This window comes from Mustelus asterias, chromosome 8 (assembly GCF_964213995.1).
Source record: "Mustelus asterias chromosome 8, sMusAst1.hap1.1, whole genome shotgun sequence".
Lineage (NCBI taxonomy): Eukaryota > Metazoa > Chordata > Chondrichthyes > Carcharhiniformes > Triakidae > Mustelus > Mustelus asterias.
The window spans coordinates 108,715,355-108,737,213 of NC_135808.1; the positions used below are offsets into that span (position 1 = coordinate 108,715,355).

At 44.3% G+C, this 21,859-nt stretch overlaps 1 protein-coding gene across 5 annotated transcripts in view; it reads right to left on the minus strand.

Annotated features, from left to right (window-relative positions):
• LOC144497430 (BTB/POZ domain-containing protein 19-like) overlaps positions 1-21,859 on the minus strand; it is a 183,111-nt gene that overhangs the window by 139,991 nt on the left and 21,261 nt on the right. The window lies entirely within an intron of this gene.

Sequence of the window (21,859 nt, forward strand, 5' to 3'; positions counted from 1 at the left end):
GGATCACACTCTACAATAAATTATCTATTACATTGCATATAGTAAATTGATGGACAGAAGTTGTTTTTATGGATACAAGAAGAGAGGCTTCAGAGGCTTGCTGCCAGCTACTGAAACCCTTCAACTACATTGCCATAGGCATCTGTTAATATTAAAGATCTGCACTCAAAATGTTAACATTGGCATAAGAATGGCCAAAAATCATAACATGATGTTGAGTGGAAGTGCATGCACACAAGAAGTTTAATAAGCACAGATGGTTACTAATCTCCAACAATAGAGAAAAGCCAGTACAAAATACTCTGTATCCACAACACACACCCGATCAGTTGTCGGCCTGGTGAGAGGTTAGTTTACATTGTCATTCACTGAGTGAAATCCCCCGATGGCACTTTGAAAATTTGAATCTTAGTTTGAAAATCTGGGAATAAAAAGTTGCAAGTGTGAAAAGTGGCAAGAAAGCTGCTAAAAACCACAACCGGTTCACTGTTGGCCTTCAAGGAAAGAAACCTGCTGTCTTTGGCCAATCTGGCTTATATGTGGCACCCATCCCACACCAGTAGAACAAAGAAAAGTACAGCACAGGAACAGGCCCTTCGGCCCTTCAAGCCTATGCTGATCATATGCCTGCCTAAACTAAAACCATATACACTTACGGAGTCAATATCCTTCCATTCCCATCCTATTCATGTATTCGTCTCGTTGCCCCTTAAATGCCACTATCGTACCTGCTGCAACACCTTGAAGAAGGGAAAGGGTTTTTTGTACTCAATGTATTTTGTACCTAAAAGGTTGAACTTTGTACCTGGAATGTATCACAATCATAACCCTTCCTTATGGCTAGTCTCCCCTTTGTTTATATTGCTCCTGGTAGTAGTATAAGCCATTTGTTCATTGTTCCCTCGCTTGTTTATATCATTCTGATAAAACAGACAGTTAAATATAAATGTTGGGTTGTAAGTCTTACTTTTCCCGTAGGCTTGTGTATGATTTAAACAAAGGAAGCAGCTACCAAATGGTAGAGTGTGAGAATGGCCGTTTGAAGGAGGACTCTCACTGGGACAGCTGCAATCGCACACAGTCACTTCAAAGGAAAAGCCGCGGGAAGAGCGGGGGACCAGAGAACAAAGAACAAAGAACAAAGAACAGTACAGCACAGGAAACAGGCCCTTCGGCCCTCCAAGCCTGTGCCGCTCCTTGGTCCAACTAGACCAATCGTTTGTATCCCTCCATTCCCAGGCTGCTCATGTGACTATCCAGGTAAGTCTTAAACGATGTCAGCGTGCCTGCCTCCACCACCCTACTTGGCAGCGCATTCCAGGCCCCCACCACCCTCTGTGTAAAAAACGTCCCTCTGATATCTGAGTTATACTTCGCCCCTCTCAGCTTGAGCCCGTGACCTCTCGTGATCGTCACCTCCGACCTGGGAAAAAGCTTCCCACTGTTCACCCTATCTATACCCTTCATAATCTTGTACACCTCTATTAGATCTCCCCTCATTCTCCGTCTTTCCAAGGAGAACAACCCCAGTCTACCCAATCTCTCCTCATTGCATCTTGACTACAACTACCAGGAGAATTGTGCTTTATGACCCAAGGATACCCAGATACACTCTAACCGTAAACCAGAGTGTATCAGAAGCTGTTAAAGGAACTATAATTTATGATCAAGGACTATTAACTGGACTTTGCTTCATGACTTGTATTGGGAACCCTGATGTATAAAGGTCCACGCTTCTTGTGTTCAGGGAGAACTCTGGCTTCCGCTTTCAAGGGGTCAGGTTCTCCCGCAAGCTTGTGAGAATAAAGCCTTACTCTATTTTGAATCATACCAGCCTCAAGAGGTATTTTTACCAACTACAACCTCCATCACCTTCTCAAGGCATAGCCAAACATAGGCAATAAATGCCAGCCTTATCAGCAATGTCCACATCCAAAGAATGAATAAATACATGTCACTGGGAGAGAGGGCAAGTTATCCTGGGTCACTCTTGTGTTACTCTTAACAAGTGATCACGAAGCAGCATAGGCAAGGAAGTTTAAGGGTTGGAATACAGCACAGTGGAACTTGCTTTGGTGGTGGGACAGAAGAGTTTTTTTAAAACTAAGGAATAAAATAAAGACCAATATGCTGCACAAGATTGATGCACTTCAAGTAACAAATATTATCACAACCCTTAAACGAACAAAATGTTGATTTTATTTTTCCTCCATTGATTACAGCCTACTTCATCTGACAAAGCAAGGCCTGAATCTAAAATATGATTGATTGCACAGTGTGCTAAGGCTAATGGATTATGCCCCCAGATTTTAATGTAGGCCATGGCACTATCATGGTTTATTTTTAAATAAATTGGGCCATTCTCTCAATTTTGTTCCCATGACACATGTCCATGTATCTGCGATGCCCTCAAATATAGCTCTTTTTGGTGCTATTCAGAAAGGAATAGTTTCTGTTCATCCTTACATGCAGTAAGCACAGTTCAGTTATAGTGTTTAAGAGTAACAAGATGTGGATTTCCTCTTGAAATTCCATTCCTAAAGTCCCAAGTTATCAGCGTCATTGGAAGAGGATGATGAACACACATAAGGCACCAAGCAGGGAAAGATTCTTGATCACCATCTAGTTCATGTCCAAATACAGCAAGACCTGGACAATATCCAGGCTTGGGCTTGGGCTGACATGGGGCAAGTAACTTTTTCATCACACAAGTACCAGGTATTGACCGTCTCCAACAAGAGAGAATCTAACTATCACTCCTTGACATTCAATGGCATTACTTTCACTGAATTCCCCACTATCAACATCTTGGGGGTTACCATTGACTAGAAATTTAACTGGACTAGCTACATAAATACTGTGGCTATAAGAGCAGGTCAGAGGCTGGGAATCCTGCGGCAGCTAACGGTAATGACTTTAATCAGGCAATTGAGGTCGGCTTGTTAGAATATGAACTTCCTGATTAAGGGCCCCCTAAATTAATTTGAGTTTGTTTATTTGGTTGGGGAGAAAAAGAGTTCCCTGATTAAGGGCCAAATTGATGGGCCAATCAGGGAACCTCTTGCTTTGTATTTAACCAGGAGTGTCAGTTCCTCTGGGACTCCTAGTGTAGACTGCTAACTGAAAGCACTCTGTATGCTGTTGTCGGACTTGTAAAGAAAGGGATTTTGGTGAAGGGACTTCTGCTTCAGAGGACTTATTACAGTAACTCACTGCCTAGCTCCCCAAAGCCTGTCCACCATATTCATGACACAAGTCAGGAATCTGATGGAATACTTTCCACTTGCCTGGATGAATGCAGCTCCAACAACACTCAAGAGGCGTGACATCATTCAGGACAAAGCAGCCCACTTGATTGGTATCCCTTCCACAAACATTCACTCCCTCCAGCACCAATACACAGTAGCAACAGCAAGTACCATCTACAAGATGCACTGCAGGAACTCACCAAGGCTCCTTAGACAGCACCTTCTAAACCCACAACCACTACCATCTAGAACAATAAGTTCCCCTCCAAACCACTCAACATCCTTGGAAATATATTGTATTTCCTTCACTGTAGCTGGGCCCAAATCCAAAAACTCCCTCCCTAACAGCATGGTGGGTGTATCTACACCTCAGGGACTGCAAAAGTTCAAGAAGGCAGCTCACCACCACCTTCTCAAGGGCAATTAGGGATGAACAATGAATGCTGGCCTGGCCAGTGACGCCCATATCCTGTAAATGAATTCTTGAGGAGCTGATTACATATTGGAATCAGCCAGAATTAAGTGTGGTTATTTTGCTTAAGAGTTTGTGAATTGTATGCACTGCTTGAGAGCGTGGGCATGCCCAAAGACTAAGAGACAATTTAATGGGTGGATACTGGGGTTAAAAAAGAGGAAGTCACTCAGAAAAATCACTGAGGTGTCAAACTTTGAAAATACATATAACATCCTTTTTCTTACTCTTCTGGTAACGTCTTTCATTAACAGTTTATTGAATTGTTGTTTAATCTCGCCATATATACATTCACAATCCTCTTCGCAAAATAGTTGAACCTCAACCATTCTCTTATGTTCCTCCTTCTCAGCTTGAGTTTGCACCCCTGTTTAGAGAGTGTGTGCTTCTGCTAAGCATGTTATTCTGATTCAGTTTATCTAGAACCCTAAGAATCCTAATCCTTTTCTCCAGTTTAAAGATTCCAGGCATATTTAGCCTTACATCATGGCTCAGCTGCCTATTCCCCAGTATGAATTTAGCTATCCCCTTCTGTGCTCTCCCCAATAGCTATCATAGGGGAGATCCGACCCATTCGCACTATTCCAAATGTGAATGAACCTGTTCCCTCTACAAGCTCATCAATACCTCCTGGGAAATATGTTCTGTCCTGCTGGTCCAACAGTTTTGCTTGCCTTTTTAGCTTCCTCACTCTGTCGCCCGCACCAATGAGAAGCTTGTCTTCAGCCACCTATACCTCACAAATTCCCTCCCTCAACCTCTCCCCTTTCAAACCTTAATTAAAACCCACCTCATTAATATTTGAAGAAAATGCCTGAATTGGAACTTGTTGGGTTATTTGCACTGATTTGCACAGGGCGGCACGGTGGTTAGCACTACTGCCTCACAGCACCAGGGACCCGGGTTCGATTCCCAACTTGGTCATTGTCTGTGTGGAGTTTGCACATTCTCCCCGTGTCTGCGTGGGTTTCCTCCAGGTCCTCCAGTTTCCTCCCACAGTCTGAAAGACGTGCTGATTAGGTGCATTGACCCGAACAGGCGCCGGAGTGTGGCAACTAGGGGAATTTCACAGTAACTTCAATGCGGTATTAATGTAAACCTTACTTGTGACTAATAAATAAACTTTACTCAATAAAATTGTGTTCACCAACTGAATCAGAGACATGTCATAGCAGCTATAGAGATAAAATATCGATCTCTCTATATGTGAGGCTAACTCAAATCATATAACAGGAAGTTATGAGTAGCATCATGAATAGCATTTTAATCAGAGCAAGGGATCTTGAGACCATTTCAATTCCAATTCTTAAGAAGCTATAAAATTCATATACAAATTTGCAGTTTGGTTAAGATACAAGAAAATTTAGAAGTGAAAGGTACTGCTATTGTGATTGTTAAAAATTCATAGAATCCCGACCCAACCCCCTAATTCCAACCCCACATGTTTACCCTGCTAATACCCCTAACCTACATATCTTGGGACACAAAGGGGCAATTTAGCATGGTCAATCCACCTAACCTGCATATCTTAGGACAGTGGGAGGAAACCGGAGCACCCGGAAGAAACCCACGCAGACACGGGGAGATCATGCAAACTCCACACAGTCACCCAAGGCTGGAATAGACCCCGGGTCTTTGGCACCGTGAGGCAGCGGTGCTAACCACTGTGCCACTGTGCGTTCATTTTAGCTTGATCGCCAATAAGCAAAGTATAATGCAACTCCTTCATGTATATTAAATCACAGATTTAATGGAGCACTGTTAACTAAAATTTAATTGACCTCTGAGTCACAAACGACACAAACTGTTGCGGATCCAATCTAATTAAGTCAAATTTCATTTCAGAAGATTTAGTCCTAGTCAGCCAAAGATTGCATCTTCTCCAGTGGTCTGCCATTGCAATAAATAGTTCAGAGTGAACTAAGCCTGATTAAATGGGAAGAGTACCTTTAATCACATTTTCCATTGCTTGGAATAGCAAGTGACTTGGGGGTGAATTTCCACGGGGTTTATCTGCTCTCCAAATTTCATTAAAGCAGAGTGCAATAGAAAGCCCAGAAAAACAGTGTTTAAGCATTTCCTAGAGTTTCCTAAGCTCTTCAGCTGAATTACAAGAGAGGACCTTTTTTTTATTCATTCGTGGGACATGGGCACCCCTGGCTGGCCAGCATTTATTGATCATCCCGAGTTGCCCTTGAGAAGGTGGTGGGTGGTGAGCTGCCTTCTTGAATCACTGCAGTCCACATGTGTGGAAATTACCCACAGTGCCATTCGGGAGGGAATTCCAGGATTTTGACCCAGCGACTGTGAAGAATGGCAACTGGCTTGGAGGGAAACTTGCAGGTGGTCGTGTTCCCATGTACCTGCTGCGCTTGTCCTTCTAGATAGAAGTGGTCATGGGTTTGGAAGATACTAAGGATCTTTGGTGAATTGCTGCAATGCATCATGTAGATAGTACATACTGCTGCTACTGAGCGTCGGTGGTGGAAGAAGTGGATGTTTGTGGATGTGGTATCAATCAAGCGAGCTGCTTTGTCCTGGATGGTGTCAAGCTTCTTGAGTGTTGTTAGAGCTGCACCCATCCAGGCAAGTGGGAAGTATTCCATCACACTCCTGACTTGTGCCTTGTAGATAGTGGACAGGCTGTACAACCATTGTGGAAATTACCCTCATTGAATCAGGCTGATACCCCACTTTTTATTTTGCTGTGCCGCTACCCATATCAGGAACCTATGGAGAAAGCACTTGTTACTTATTCTTGCTTCTGTGAATTTATTTTTTAGCCTGAGCTGTTTGATCTGACAGAATGGCACCTCCACCAGTTTAGAGATTTAAAACACATGGTGTTTAGGCTGTATTAGCTTTGATGCATTTTATTGCTTGTGCATATTTCAGATTTCAAGTCAAGTTTCCATTTATAAGCAGCACGGGCTTGCCTACTGAAGCTGATTTTTTTTTTTTAGAAACCCTACAGTGCAGAAGGAGGCCATTCGGCCCATCGAGTCTGCACCGACCACAATCCCACCCAGACCCTACCCCCACATATTTACCCACTAATCCCTCTAATCTACGCATCAGGACTCTAAGGGGCAATTTTTAACCTGGCCAATCAACCTAACCCGCACATCTTTGGACTGTGGGAGGAAACCGGAGCACCCGGAGGAAACCCACGCAGACACGAGGAGAATGTGCAAACTCCACACAGACAGTGACCCGAGCTGGGAATCGAACCCGGGACCCTGGAGCTGTGAAGCAGCAGTGCTAACCACTGTGCTACCGTGCCGCCCTAAAAAGGAATGAAAAACAGTATGAAGGTATTGGGAAGAGCTTTGACAGATTCTATTTATGGAAATTCTGATGCATTTTCAATAAGAAAGGAAACTTAATCAATCAGTTTTTTTTATTTTTCCTTTGTAATCTTCCAATTTTTTCCAGTCCTTTCCATCTGTGTGGAGTTTGCACGTTCTCTCCGTGTCTGCATGGGTTTCCTCCGGGTGCTCCGGTTTCCTCCCACAGTCCAAAGATGTGCAGGTGGGGTGGATTGGCCATGCTAAATTGCCCCTTAATGTCCCTAGATGTGTAGGTTAGGGGGATTAACAGGGTAAATGCATGGGGTTCAGGGAATAGGGCGGGGTGTGGGCCTGGGTAAGATGCTCTGTCGGAGAGTCAGTGCTGACTCGATGGGCCGAATGGCCTCCTTCTGCACTGTAGGAATTTTATGATTCCATCATCCTTTCCTGAATGCTCTGAGCAGAATAAAGCTCCATGGACTACTCTCCCCTCTCTTGTTTGTCATCAGATGTTGGTCTCTACAGGCCTGTGAGATGTGTTTGGTTGGGACACACATCTCTTTGTGGGCCATTCAGAACACACCTGCAAAAATGCTGCTACAGAGGATTTTTAAAAGTGCTGAAATCTGCAAAACTTTCCTAACGATGCTGCGCAGTGAGCGTGACTCCAGTAAATGGTTTAACAGAAAGTGCAGTAAATCACATGTGCTGATGCTACACCAGTTTGGTCTGTTAAAGCAACATTGCTGTGTTTTATAAATACAGAGTTGCAGTGCAATACATTTAACAACCAGAGGAGAACTCCTTGATGTTCATTTGACAAAGCTTCACATCAGCTCTAAGTTACATGTTCAACAACTTCCAGAATAGGTCTATAGCTCCTACAACCCATCAGAAGGCAATCCAATCAGATACTTGAAGAGGATTCAAATGGTAGATGTGTAGTTTTGCAGAAATAGAGGAAAATGCATTTATTTGCGCTTCTCAGGTTGCATACACGATGCTCAGAGGCATATACTTCCTAAATTAACACTGGTTAGCACTGTTGCCTCACAGCACTAGGGACCCGGGTTCAGTTCCTGCCTTGGGTCACTGTTTGTGTGGAGTTTGCACATTCTTCCCATGTCTGCGTGGGTTTCCTCCGAGCGCTCCGGTTTCCTCCCACACTCCAAAGATGTGCAGGTTAGGTTGATTGGCCATACTAAATTTTCCCTTAGTATCGGGGGATTAGCAGGGTAAATAGGTGAGGTTGCAGGGATAGGGCCTGGATGGGATTGTTGTCGGTGCAGGCTTGATGGGCCAAATGGCCTCCTTCTGCACTGCAAGGATGCTGTGTTATAAATTGTACACTTTGCAACAACAAAGTGACAAGAAAATTAAAGTATTTCAAGAGAACACTGCAACATGTATTGCAGTTTTAATTTCACTTTTCCAATATTTTGTGCACTGATGTGGAACCATTCTACAATAGAACAGGCAAGAATAAAACAAAATAATGTCTAGCTGTTTTCAAACTGACACTGTAAATTGTGTAATATTATTCTGGAAGGCCTTTCTCTGATCTAACCACAGCATCAATATGTAACCAGCAAATGGGGAAAAAAGTCCAATCTGAGATATTCTTACTTGACAGAAGTAATTTCCGTAGACACAATTCATTAACTGCAACTATGTTATCAAAGATCAATATGCAATCCATAGACTGAACTAAAACAGTTATTAGTGTAGCAGAATACACTGCAACGCTTCACAGTTCTTTACGCCTACAATTGCAGCTGTCAAACTGGTTACAGTATCTGCAAGTAACTCTTCTGTTTACTTCTGGTAAACCATTTTCACACGTCGCAATGAAGCTCCTGAAATCAGTTTGTGTCTTGAACACCTACGTTCTACAGAAAACTGAAGTGTGATCATGCTATCATGAATGTCAAGGGCATATCTTTAAGAGAAGTAGAGATAAAGGAGAGAAAGACAAAACCTGAGTTGAATACGAAGGGCATATCTTTAAGAGAAGGGAGAGGTAAAGGAGAGAAGGACAGTACCTGAAGAAATAGCAGCATCAACAATATCAGCTCATGCAGGGACAGGTGAGGAAGTCAACAGTTTAGTGGGAATATGGCTGAGGCAGCAGGAGATGGGTCTCGAGGGTAAAATGAGCTTGGGGAGGGTTGCAAGGGAGAGGCAAGAGAGAAACAAGAGAAACATTCAACTTCAGGAAGAAGGGAGGAAGGTGGCAGAGGGAATTGATCAAATGGTTTCTGAGTAGGGGTGGCATGGTGGCACAGTGGTTAGCACCGTTGCCTCACAGTGCCAGGGACCTGGGTTCAATTCCCGACTTGGGTGATTGTTCTCCCTATGTCCGCGTGGGTTTCCTCTGGGTGCTCCAGTTTCCTCCCACAGTCCAAAGATGTGCGGGTTAAGTGGTTTGGCCATGCTAAATTGCCTCTTAGTGTCAGGGGGAATAGCTAGGGTAAATGGGGATAGGGCCTGGTCGGTGCAGACTCGATGGGCCGAATGGCCTCCTTCTGCACTGTAGGGTTCTAGATTCTTTTAGAGACAAATAAGTCAATGAACTCCTTGACTTATTGGTAGAGGTAAGGGTAGAGGATATAGGGGAGATATGTGTCTGCGGGCTACTTTTTGCCCTCTAGAATCATTCTGGAAGAGTGAGCAGTCATACTGGAAGTGAGGGTGCGGTTGAGCAAATTAGCAGCTGCAGAAACCTGAGCTGAGGACCATTGGCTAGCCCATTGGGATTTTGAAAGTGCAGCTATAGATTAATTTTTAAAGATTTATTTTTCCCAGAGATAGACACAGGGAAGTAGGAATAGGACGTGGAATGGTGGTGTTGGTGGAGTGTAATACAAGGAGCTGGTCAGAGATGGCCTTAACGTGATTGATATGATGGACGTAGTGAGGCCACATGAGATGCTTAGATCATTGGAGTGGCTGTGATAATGAACTGGGGAGCTTTGATCGAGGGGAAGATTGAAAGACTATTAGAGGATGGTGAACATAAGATGAGATGGAGTTTGAGATCACCGAGGATGAGAAATCACTCTGTGCAGAGGTTCAGGGAGGAAAGCAGCGATGATATCTCGGCAACTGTTCACTCTTCAAGTAGACATCAGTCTTTTCAGCAAAATGGCTTATCTGATTGATTAAAAAGGGAGTGAACCACACACCTTTAGTGTCTGTTCAAAACAGGTCATCGTTAGGAACCTGACCGTAAGTGCTTGTTTATATGGGTATGACATAGGGGGAGCAGAAAAAGAAAAAATACTTTTTTTTTAAAAAGGAGGCAGAAATATAGAAAACCTTAAGTTTGGAAGAGAAACTCCACATCATTTTTAACAAAAAAATTGAAATGAAATTGGTTTTAGTGTCAAACAGCTTCCAACAGCAGGGTTCTTGGGCCATTGCACCTTGATTTATTTGATTTATTATCATCACATGTATTGGGATAATAATACATTGGGGTGGCACGGTAACACAGTGGTTAGCACGGCTGCCTCACAGCATCAGGGACCCGGGTTCGATTCCTGGCTTGGGTCACTGTCTGTATGGAGTTTGCACATTCTCCCTGTGTCTGCGTGGGTTTCCTCCAGGTGCTCCAGTTTCCCCTCACAGTCCAAAGATGTGTGGGTTAGGTGGATTGGCCATGCTAAATTGCCCCTTAGTGACAGAGGGACTAGCTCGGGTAAATGGTGGGATTATGGCGATGGGTGGGATTGTGGCCTCCTTTTGCTATAGGATTCTATGATTCTATACAGTGAAAAGTATTCTTTCTTGCATGCTGTACAGGCAAAGCATACCGTTCATAGAATACATTGGGGAGTAGGACAGGAGAGGGTGCAGAATATTGTGTTACAGTCATAGCGTGTAGAGAAAGGTCAACTTAATATGAGGTAGATTCATTCAAAAATCTGATGGCAGCAGCAAGTCTGATGGAAGAAGCTGCTCTTGAGTCAGTTGGTACGTGACAGCACATTTTATTAAAAATTCAATTCAAACCTGTGAAAATTCCTGAAGACTGTGACTCACTGAAGGTCACAATTCATGACAAGAAAAATTACCAAACATTTTGAAACCTCTGATAGATTATTCCAGATCAAAGAACGGCACTCCTCATCAAAGCTTATAATACTCAGACAGATCCCCCCAGGAGCTGCTGCTTCATTCAACATCTTTGGCCTTTCAGCGAGACAATACCATGCATTGAGTCAGATTCACTTTTCTTTAACTGTTATAGCATTCTTCCAAATATGGATTCAATCTATCTTAAAAACAGATTCACAGTAATAACCTATAATAAGTATCACTTCCAGAATGATTTATTGAGCTGCTGAAACTGGAAGGCAGTATTATCTTCCCACATTTTGCATCAGAAGTTTGTCAAGTAATCTCAGACCAGATGCGAAACACTTTATGCTGATGTTATGTAAATTAGTTTACTGATAGGAGCAGAGATTGAGGATAGCAGGAAAATTGCCAACAAGAATATTGCACAATCATGAAAGTAATCACATAATATAGTGGTGCATGAAACCCTGATAGTCAAAAGGGCAGAGAACAAAGTTAATAAGTGAAAGGGAAATGGCGGTGGGTAGGGTAGGAAATAAAGGAAACGTGAGCAAGGCACAGAGGCAATGAGAGATAGATAAATGGGGCAGGGGAGACAGGGGAAGAATAAGCAGAGAAAATCAAAAGGTGCTGAAAAGAAGGACACCAAAAAGATGAATCAAAGCAATGAGCAAAAATAGTGCAAAAATAATACACTTCTGCACTGCCACTTGTGCACTGACTTTTTTTAAAAATCCTTCAAATATTAATTATGGAGTTTCTTTCATGTGGTGTTTTACATTAGCTGCTTTTACACAACAGCCAGTAAGCATCCTCTTATTGCATCTGCCTCTAAAGATCAAACACTGTCAGATTACAGACTTCCAAGAAATGAGCCCTGCAACATAAAGATGCAATTAGCACAAAAGTTGTAACTTGTATTCACAAACAAACGTCCATGATTTTGGTTATTCGCTTCTGATTCAGTCGGTACGATTCTCTGAGCCCGAGAGACATACCAGGATTTGCGTTGGCGAGATTTCTAAGCGGGCCCTCCTTGATGATGTGAACAGGTTCACTTCCTTTCCAGGTTCATGCCCTCAGAATGCATTTCAATATGATTACATGGCTTTACGTTGTTGTTTCGGGCTAAGTCAGATTCTCCCTCCGCGCGCATGCGCGCCCACTGCCACCACTGGCATGACAAAAATGGAAAGCAGTCGTGATGACCATGGGGGCGCAGAGTATAGCCCCCGGGTGGTGTGGGACATAGCTGTTCTGGCACCCCTAACCTGGTTGGCACTGCCGGGGAGGGGTCAGGGCTTCTGGAGTACCTCATGGGGGTGTTTCCATTATGTTGTGGGGAGGGGGGGGGGGTGGGGGGGGGGGGGGGGGGTGTTGTGCCTGCATTTCGTTTTATTTATTAGCGTCACAAGTAGGCTTACATCAATACTGCAATGAAGTTCCTGTGAAAATCCCCTAGTCGCCACACTCTGGCACCTGTTTGGTATACTGAAGGAGTATTTGGCATGGCCAATACTCCTAACCAGCATGTCTTTCAGACTGTGGGAGCACCTGGAGGAAAGCCACGCAGACATTGGGAGAACGTGCAGTGTTCCAAGCCTGGAATCGAACCTGGCTCCCTGCCGCTGTGAGGCAGCAGTACTAACCACTGTGCTGCCCGTGCCGGTACCGCCATGTCCATGGGGAGGCTTCAACTTGACATTTTGATTGGGACGACCTTTAAAAACGGCACACCAATCTCTGTGGAGCCGGCCTTGCTGGCTCTATCAGGCCCCAACCCGCTAGACACAAAACAGCAACCTCTGCCCCCCCCACCCCCATGCTTTTTTTTGACGAAGTATCAGAAGATCTGGAGTGAAAACCTGGCTGTGATTCTGGGGAGAAATACAGCAGTTTCTAGTCAGAACGTGACACTTGGCCATTATTTTGGAAAATTCCACCCACTAACTCACAATTGAAAGTTTTGCAGAGCTAAGCTTTTCCAGGGGGATCACCGAAAAAAAAAACTTTGCAGGCACGACCTTGCGAGCGCGATTGCCAGGTTGCAGCAGCTATGGGTTTAATTCTCTGTGGGCCATCCCTTATTTATGTTAAAAAAAGATTCACCCAGATCAACGAAGCAGAAATCACACTGCTGGCCAGTATCACCGAAACTTGGCAGCAAGACAGAAGGAACAAAGAGAGCAGAATTTAAATGCCAGACGGTGAAGTACCACACCCAATCCTGGGGTCAGAGTGCTTAAAATACTGAGGCATCAATATACAGAAACAGCTTCATGTCAAATCCTGCGTTTCTCATTTGTCTTCCAAATTGTAACATTGGGAGAACCGTACATCGGAAAAGAAGATAGATCGATTCTGACAGACAGGGGTAGAGTAAGTTAATGGGCAGTTTTAATTAAAGAGCAAGCATGAAATTGCAGGGCACAGAATATTTTGGAATGCTATTAGCATCCAAGACCTGGTTTCAAATTCAGTCAAGATATGATCAAATGAAAGTCTGCACTCTCAAACAGTGATAGCTGTTCCAAGTATTAAACAACTTCGGCCAGTCAATAGGAAATGCCTGACATTTCTCGTAGCTATGTGCATTCAATTACACAAATATTTAAAATCACTGCTGAAGCAGTAATCCATTTAATGTATCCCTAAAGCGCTTGCCTTTAATGTATTACAAATGAGCTCAAAAAGCAGGACATCAAAGGTGGATGGGGGCGTGGGGATGATGGTAGAAACCATGTAGCCACATCGGTTTCAGCTTTGGGAGTTAGGTTCCAATCCTTCTCAGACTGATAAAGGTGGAATCTCTGCCTCTACACAGTTGTATCCAAGAAGTAAATTAGGGCAATCTCAGCCAGCACCAAATATGCTTCAGGGCACAGTATAACAGAATCCACAATTCATCCGCAATTTAAAGTTATAATTTGGGCTGTTTCTGAAGTCCCTTAATTTGTACTTACAGCAAAAGGTACTCTCCAGAAGTAGACTTGAACCTCCTATGTATGAAGTGAATTGGAATGAAATATAGTGTGTGCCGGAAAGGGGGACGCTCAGTTCTTCATTCCCCCAGACTGCCCAAGAACAGCCACTCCATGCAGATTTGTATATTACTTCATCAGACAAGACCGCAAGAAACTGCAATGGATCGTGAACGAAGCCCAGTCCATCAGGCAAACCAGCCTCCCCTCCACTGATTCCATCTACACTTCCCACTGCCTCGGAAAAGCAGCCAACATAATCAAGGATCCCACGCACCACAGTCATACTCTCTTCCACTTTCTTCCATGAGGAAAAAGATACAGAAGTCTGAAGTCACGTACCAGTCGACTCAAGGACAGTTTTTTCCCTGCTGCCATCAGACTTTTGAATGGACCTACTTTATATTAAGCTAACCTTTTTTCACACCCTTGCTGTGGCTGTAACACTACATTCTCCACCCTCTCCTTTCCTTCTCCCCCATGTACTCTATGAACGGTATGCTTAGTCTGTATCGTGCGCAAGAAACAATACTTTTTCCTGTATCCCAATACATGTGGCAATAATAAATCAAATCAAAATAATTATTTTTTAAGATGCAGCAAATTGTAGTCAATTTTAAGACATTTTTAGTTTAAATACATAGTAAAAATATTGCATTATACCTTGGATTCTGTGAGACACATCTTTACACATGTGACATCTTCTTGTCACATCACTATGTTGTCATGGGTTGTGTAGGAAATTCAAACGTTACGCTAGAATAACGGCGAGTGCTGTTTCAAGTTTGTGGTTAAGACTCATTGTTGGAGTAAAGCTTAACTCTGCAACAAAATTCCATCTTATATCTGGCTTGAGAGTTCTTGGTGCTGAGACTGGATGCAAGAATGGGAAAACATTTCATCACATGACAATAATTTGTTTCGCCTTCATAAATAAATAAAACTGAACAATAAGAAAGGAAAATAACAAATGGAGCACCGCAGACATCAAATTGAGTCCATGCTGGCAGCATATTGCTCTACATAGGTGGACTAACCCCATTTCCCGACTTTTCAGTGGAACAAGGTAGATTTAAAAGGCTCACTTGATTTTCCATATCTGCAATAGAGCTGTCACCAAGGGCAACTGAGACTTCGGGGCTATCTTACCAAAAAATTCTAAGTGCCGAAAGAGCGTGAAAATGGGAGTTTCAGGCCATTTTTCTGGCGAGGCAACAAATGAAATCTTACACCACTTAATGCAAAAAATGATGCACAATCTTATTCCCACCAATAGGGAGAGGGAGCTGGGCAATCTCGCCCGCAAGCCGGCTGCCCAGCTTGGAGGGCGCTATTGTGCATGGGCCTCAAAACCAGAGAAATTGGAGCTCTCCTACCAGGACCGCCTCTGCCAGGGACATAGGCCTCCCCCTTTCAACAGACATCGGCACCCCTCATGGACATCGCCCATCCCCCACACAATTGCCTCTCCAAGGACACAACCCATCACCCTGCCACATCACCCTTGCACATTTCTCCTTTCACCCACCTTCCCCGATTGCAGAGTCCGCACTCTTCACGCCCTCCCCCTGATTGCAGAGATCCCACTCTCTCCCTTCCCCTTCTCCTTCCCTGATTATAGAGTTCTCCCTCTACACCCTCTCCTGTCCTCCCTGATTGCAGAGTTCTCCCTCTACCCCCTCTTCCACCTCCCCCGATTGCAGAGATCCCCCTCGTCCCCTGATCACCACAGTAGCATATCACCCCCACCCCAGAGGGCGCTATTACGTATGCGTTCTGAAACCAGCAAAATGGGAGCCCTCCTGTCAGCATTCCCCCCCACACCACTCCTCCCCCCTCCCACCCCGCCACAGACATAAGACCCCCTTCCCTCCTCAGACAACAGCACCCCTCATGGACATCATCCAGCACCCCTGCCCCCCCCCACACATAATGATCCCCCTCTCCCCCCTCCTCCTGATCACCATAGTAGAACCTTTCCCCCTCCCCCTTTAGCACCCCTGCAAAGTTCCCCTTGGCTCCCCCCTCATTATAACAAAGCAACCTGCATGTAATCTCGTTGGAATGGCCCAACAGGCATGCAAGTTGCCCAAACTGCCTACAGCTGAGCACCCTTAACATGGGAGAGCTCCATGTAAGTTCCAACAATGGACACACATGCAGTCATAGCAGGAAGATGGCTGCTGGTAGGACTGCTCCAAGATTTACAGAGGGAAAGCTGGGACGTCACTCAAACCCGGGGAAGGAGAGATGGGGCACTTTCTTCCCCCCGGACGGGCATCAAGCCAGGGGTAGGGAAGGCAGAGTGGCCTGGGTAGCAGTAGCGGTGCACAGGCACGCAGGAGCAGCCACCAGTGCAGCAAGATGAATGACCTCATTCAGGCAGCAAAAGTAAGCATCCATCCTGTCCTGGCATCGTTCCCGTATGTCACCCCTGCTATGTGCATCCCCCCCCCCGACACCCCACAGTCTTCCAGCCCCTGATCCCCTAGCAACACGAGGTGTGACATCTCTAAAGTGGCTTCATTTGTTCTGGTGACTCACAGACACAGTATCAGCTATCTTAATGGTCTTTGTTCAGCCAAAAGGTCAATTGCAAACTGAGAAATAGCAACGAGGATATGTTTTTATAAAAATATAGTGTTATGTTCTGTTCCATCACAGGATCTTGAACATTATCACTGTTCCATATGATGAGGTTTAAAAGCACTGGAAGGCATTGAATGTTACCTGAATCTTCTAAAGCTTTCTTCTGAGGTAAATGATTGTCTTGAGGACCTATCTCAGCATAGGGAATGTAACCCTTTTTTAAATCACTTTGGGTATTTGAAGGAAAACGAATACAATTTTAAAAATAAATAATCTTATTAAAACATATGAATGCCAATATTATAAATACGTAAATTTTGAAGGAAAGTGCTCCTGTTTCATAGACATTTTTTTTTAAACTTAGACCCAGGGACAATTTATTGAAATTGTCAATGACTAATTCAAAATTTGTGTTATATAACTAACTGCAAAAACAAAGAACAAAGAACAATACAGCACAGGAACAGGCCCTTCGGCCCTCCAAGCCCGTGCCGCTCCCTGGTCCAAACTAGACCATTCTTTTGTATCCCTCCATTCCCACTCCGTTCATATGGCTGTCTAGATAAGTCTTAAACGTTCCCAGTGTGTCCGCCTCCACCACCTTGCCTGGCAGCGCATTCCAGGCCCCCACCGCCCTCTGTGTAAAATATGTCCTTCTGATATCTGTGTTAAACCTCCCCCCCTTCACCTTGAACCTATGACTCCTCGTGAACGTCACCGCCGACCTGGGGAAAAGCTTCCCGCCGTTCACCCAATCTATGCCTTTCATAATTTTATACACCTCTATTAAGTCTCCCCTCATCCTCCGTCTTTCCAGGGAGAACAACCCCAGTTTACCCAATCTCTCCTCATAATTAAGCCCCTCCATACCAGGCAACATCCTGGTAAACCTCCTCTGTACTCTCTCCAAAGCCTCCACGTCCTTCTGGTAGTGTGGCGACCAGAACTGGACGCAGTATTCCAAATGCGGCCGAACCAACGTTCTATACATCTGCAACATCAGGCCCCAACTTTTATACTCTATGCCCCGTCCTATAAAGGCAAGCATGCCATATGCCTTCTTCACCACCTTCTCCACCTGTGACGTCACCTTCAAGGATCTGTGAACTTGCACACCCAGGTCCCTCTGCGTATCCACACCCTTTATGGTTCTTCCATTTATCGTGTAGCTCCTCCCTACATTATTTCTACCAAAATGCATCACTTCATATTTATCAGGATTGAACTCCATCTGCCATTTCCAACACATTCCAACACTCTGAAATGTTTCCCACTGGAGCAGGAAGGGGGAGGTAGCAAGCCATTTACTATGTTCCCTGTTTTACCTGATGGTTTCCTGCAGCTTCTACCTCTGAAGTAGACATTTCCTCTGCTAGAGGTTTCTAAAACTAAACTCCTGCACTCTCCTCCTTTTGAAGCACTGAGGTTCCTTTCCTTCTATTTTTACTGTTGACAAAACCAATGGATCATGGAAAAAATGTTGTTTAAATTTCCTGTTACAACAAATTCTTGAATGGCTTTGGATGTGGGAGAGAATTCCAAGGACCAATGGCCTACTGAGAGGAAGTTGCTCCTCATTTCCATCTTGAGTTGGACTGTTTTCCTTGGGAAGAAGATGGCTGAGAGGAAATTTGATAGAGATGTTCAAAATCATGATGGGGCTGGATAGAGTAGATAAGGAGAAATTGTCCCTGCTTGTAGAAGAATCAAGAATGAGAGGGCACAGATTTAAAATAATTTGCAAAAGAAGACAACGCGATTTGAGAAAAAACATTTGCACACAACGAGTGGTTTGGGTCTGGAATGCTCTGCCTGGAAGTGTGGTGGAAGCAGGCTCAATCGAGGCATTCAAGAGGGCATTAGATAATTACTTGGATAGAAACAATACTTGAATAGAAAAGGTAGGAGAATGGCACTATGTCGTAATGCTCATTTGGAGAGTCACTGCAGACATAATGGGCCACATGGCCTCCCTCTTTGCCGTAACAATTCTGTGAACTGTAATGAGGCTTTACTGTATCTGGATGCAAGTTTAATTGATGATAAAATGTGCTAGTTGAAAATAAAATTGATTCTATATTATTTCCCAGTAACTGGCTATGAAAATACACTCAGAAACCTAATGTTTAAGTAACACTTAATCCCTCAATACATGGTCAGTGTGGATCAATAGCACTTGCAGCACTAATCCTCCAAAAAATGACGAGGAAAAATACAGAAGACCAGCTACAAATTCCCCCAATAGTTCAATTACTAACTGTACACCGAACTATACCATACAGACCAGAAAGTTCCAAATTTGATCCCCAGCCAATTTATCTGATCTGAACCAGAACATTGACAAACATTCTATAACTAGCCACAAAAGCTACTGAGCAAGAACAGCGAAAGCGCAACCAAGGATTCCAACTCTGGGTCACATTTCAGTGACTCCCTAATGGACAGTGTGCGTGTATGGCAAGTTCAGCTATGATGATCACACAACAGTCTACCAGCCTACTAATGTTCACCATTTAGTTTCACACATTCACAATTGCCACTTAGGCGAGAAAAGTTGCAGCCATGGAACTATTTCCATTATGGAGTAAAAGTATCTTCAGGTTTTTTTAAGTTTATTTATTAGTGTCACAAGTAGGCTTACAATAACACTGCAATGAAGTTACTGTGAAAATCCCTAGTCGCCACACTCCAGCGCCTGTTCAGGTACACTGAGGGAGAATTTAGCATGGCCAATGCACCTAACTGGCACGTCTTTCGGACTGTGGGAGGAAACCGGAGCACCCAGAGGAACCCCACGCAGACACGGGGAGAACGTGCAGACTCCGCACAGACAGTGATCCAAGCCGGGAATCGCACCAGGGTCCCCGGCGACGTGAGGCAGCAGTGCTAACCACTGTGCCACCATGCCACCCTCAAGAGAGCAAAAAAGGCAAACACAGATAACATAAAAAATTGTAAATGAAACAAATATGGTCTTCCCAAAATTAACTCAATAAACACCTCAATAAAAACTGTTTCAGCAAAGTAAAAGGGGGGAGTCTAACAGGAACAGAAAACGTATTACTAGTGCTGAATCTGTGTGGAATCTTAGAATTTGACTACAGCTTCTTTACACATAAATTCTGTGAGCAATAAATGTCTGTATAAGGTCAGAAATCCTCGTCAGGGTCAGTGTGGTGGAATACTGGTGCGCAGCACAATGTCGTGGCGAAATATGGACAGAAGCCCCAATCTGCTGAGTATCCAAACTCAGGCACACAGTGAGTGCAGGCAGATATAAAACAGAGCCCCAGGCAAGTTCTGAATGAGTAATATAAAAAGATTAAGTGACGTTCTGATCAACCTGTTCATGTCAGCCTTGACTCGGTGGTAGCACTAATGTCTCTGAGTCAGCAGGTGGTAAGTTCAAGCCTCACTCCTGCTCAGACTGGAGTGCTGCCCTATTGGAGGCGCCATCAGTCAGATGGGGCGACAATAAAGAGAGACTCCATCCGGCCTCTGAGATGAACATTAAAGATCCCATGGCACTATTCAAAGAGCAGGGAATTCTCAAATGTTCTGTCCAATGGCACATTAGCACAGTGGATAGCGCTACTGCCTCACAGTGCAAGGGACCCGGGTTCGATTCCCAGCTTGGGTCACTGTCTGTGTGGAGTCTGCATGTTCTCCCCGTGTCTGCGTGGGTTTCCTCCGGGTGCTCTGGTTTCCTCCCACAGTCCGAAAGACGTGCTGATTAGGTGCATTGGCCATGCTAAATTCTCCCTCAGTGCACCCAAACAGGAGCCGGAATGTGGCGACAAGGGGATTTTCACAGTAACTTCATTGCAGTGTTAATGGAAGCCTACTTGTTATACCAATAAATAAACTCTAAAGCATCACCACCAAACACAGATTACACAGTCATTCATCTCATTTCTTTTTGTGCAGCTTGGATGTATGTATCTTGGTTGCTGTATTTTATCACACGAGAACAGCAGCTACACATCAAAGGGACTTTGTTGGCTTTGGGAGTACCTGATGTCAGGGAAGGTATTATGTCAATGCATGTTTTTCTTTTTCTATTCATTCTGTGAGCAGCTATGAGCAACACCAGTGATGATATTGCTGTAGACAGTTTCCACCAACTTGTCAAGCACAAAGTATAAATGATTTAAGAAGGGAAGTGTATTGATGAAGGGCAAGTAAAAAATCTGAGATAAGAGATGCATGTCTGCAGTGAAGTACATCACACGGACCCACAGCACCATACACCCACACATCCACATAGACTCATTAGCCACCCTGGAAAGATGAAAGTTTGACCTTTTGACTCCTCATTTTAATCTTAGGCGCATCAGCAAAATGTCTAATTGTGACTAATTTTCAAGTATCCCCAGAAACTCGGCTGTTGCCAATGCTTAAAAGGGTGTAACAATTACTTCAGAAATCCTCTCATCTTTGTGAGAAAATGTCCTCAAAAAGAATGCTTCTCATGAAAATGCTTCCCATTAGATCATTTTTGTCCCAAGACATCACCAGGACAATTAACACTATAAATTCCTGCTCGTTTGTTTCTATTCTCGAGTAACTGGTCTCTTGACCCAGAATATGTACCTAACCTGCACATCTTTGGAGTCTGGAATAGGGCGGCACGGTAGCACAGTGGTTAGCACTGCTACTTCACAGCGTCAGGGACCCAGGTTCGATTCCCAGCTTGGGTCATGTCTGTGTAGAGCTTGCACGTTCTTCCCATGTCTGCGTGGGTTTCCTCCAGGTGCTCCAGTTTCTTGGCCACTCGGTTGTACTAGATAAACTTAACGACCTCTCAAATAGTTTTTAAACAAATACCAAGTTTTATGTTTTTAAGAGGTGAAATCAGTATCACAGAAGCCCCTCAGTGCAGATGGAGGCCATTCGGCCCATCGATTCTGCACCAACCACAATCCCACCCAGGCCCCATCCCCACAACCCCACACATTTACCCCGCTAATCCCTCTCACCTACACATCCCGGGACACTATGGGCAATTTGGCATGGCCAATCAACCTAACCCGCGCAAATTTGGACTGCGCGAGAAAATTGGAGCACCCGGAGGAAACCCACTGAGACACAGGGAGAATTTAAAAACTCCATACAGACAGTGACCCAAGCTGGGAATGGGGGAGGGGGAGAGGTGGAGGGAGAGGTGAAAGGAGGGAGGGGAAAGGAGGGAGGGGA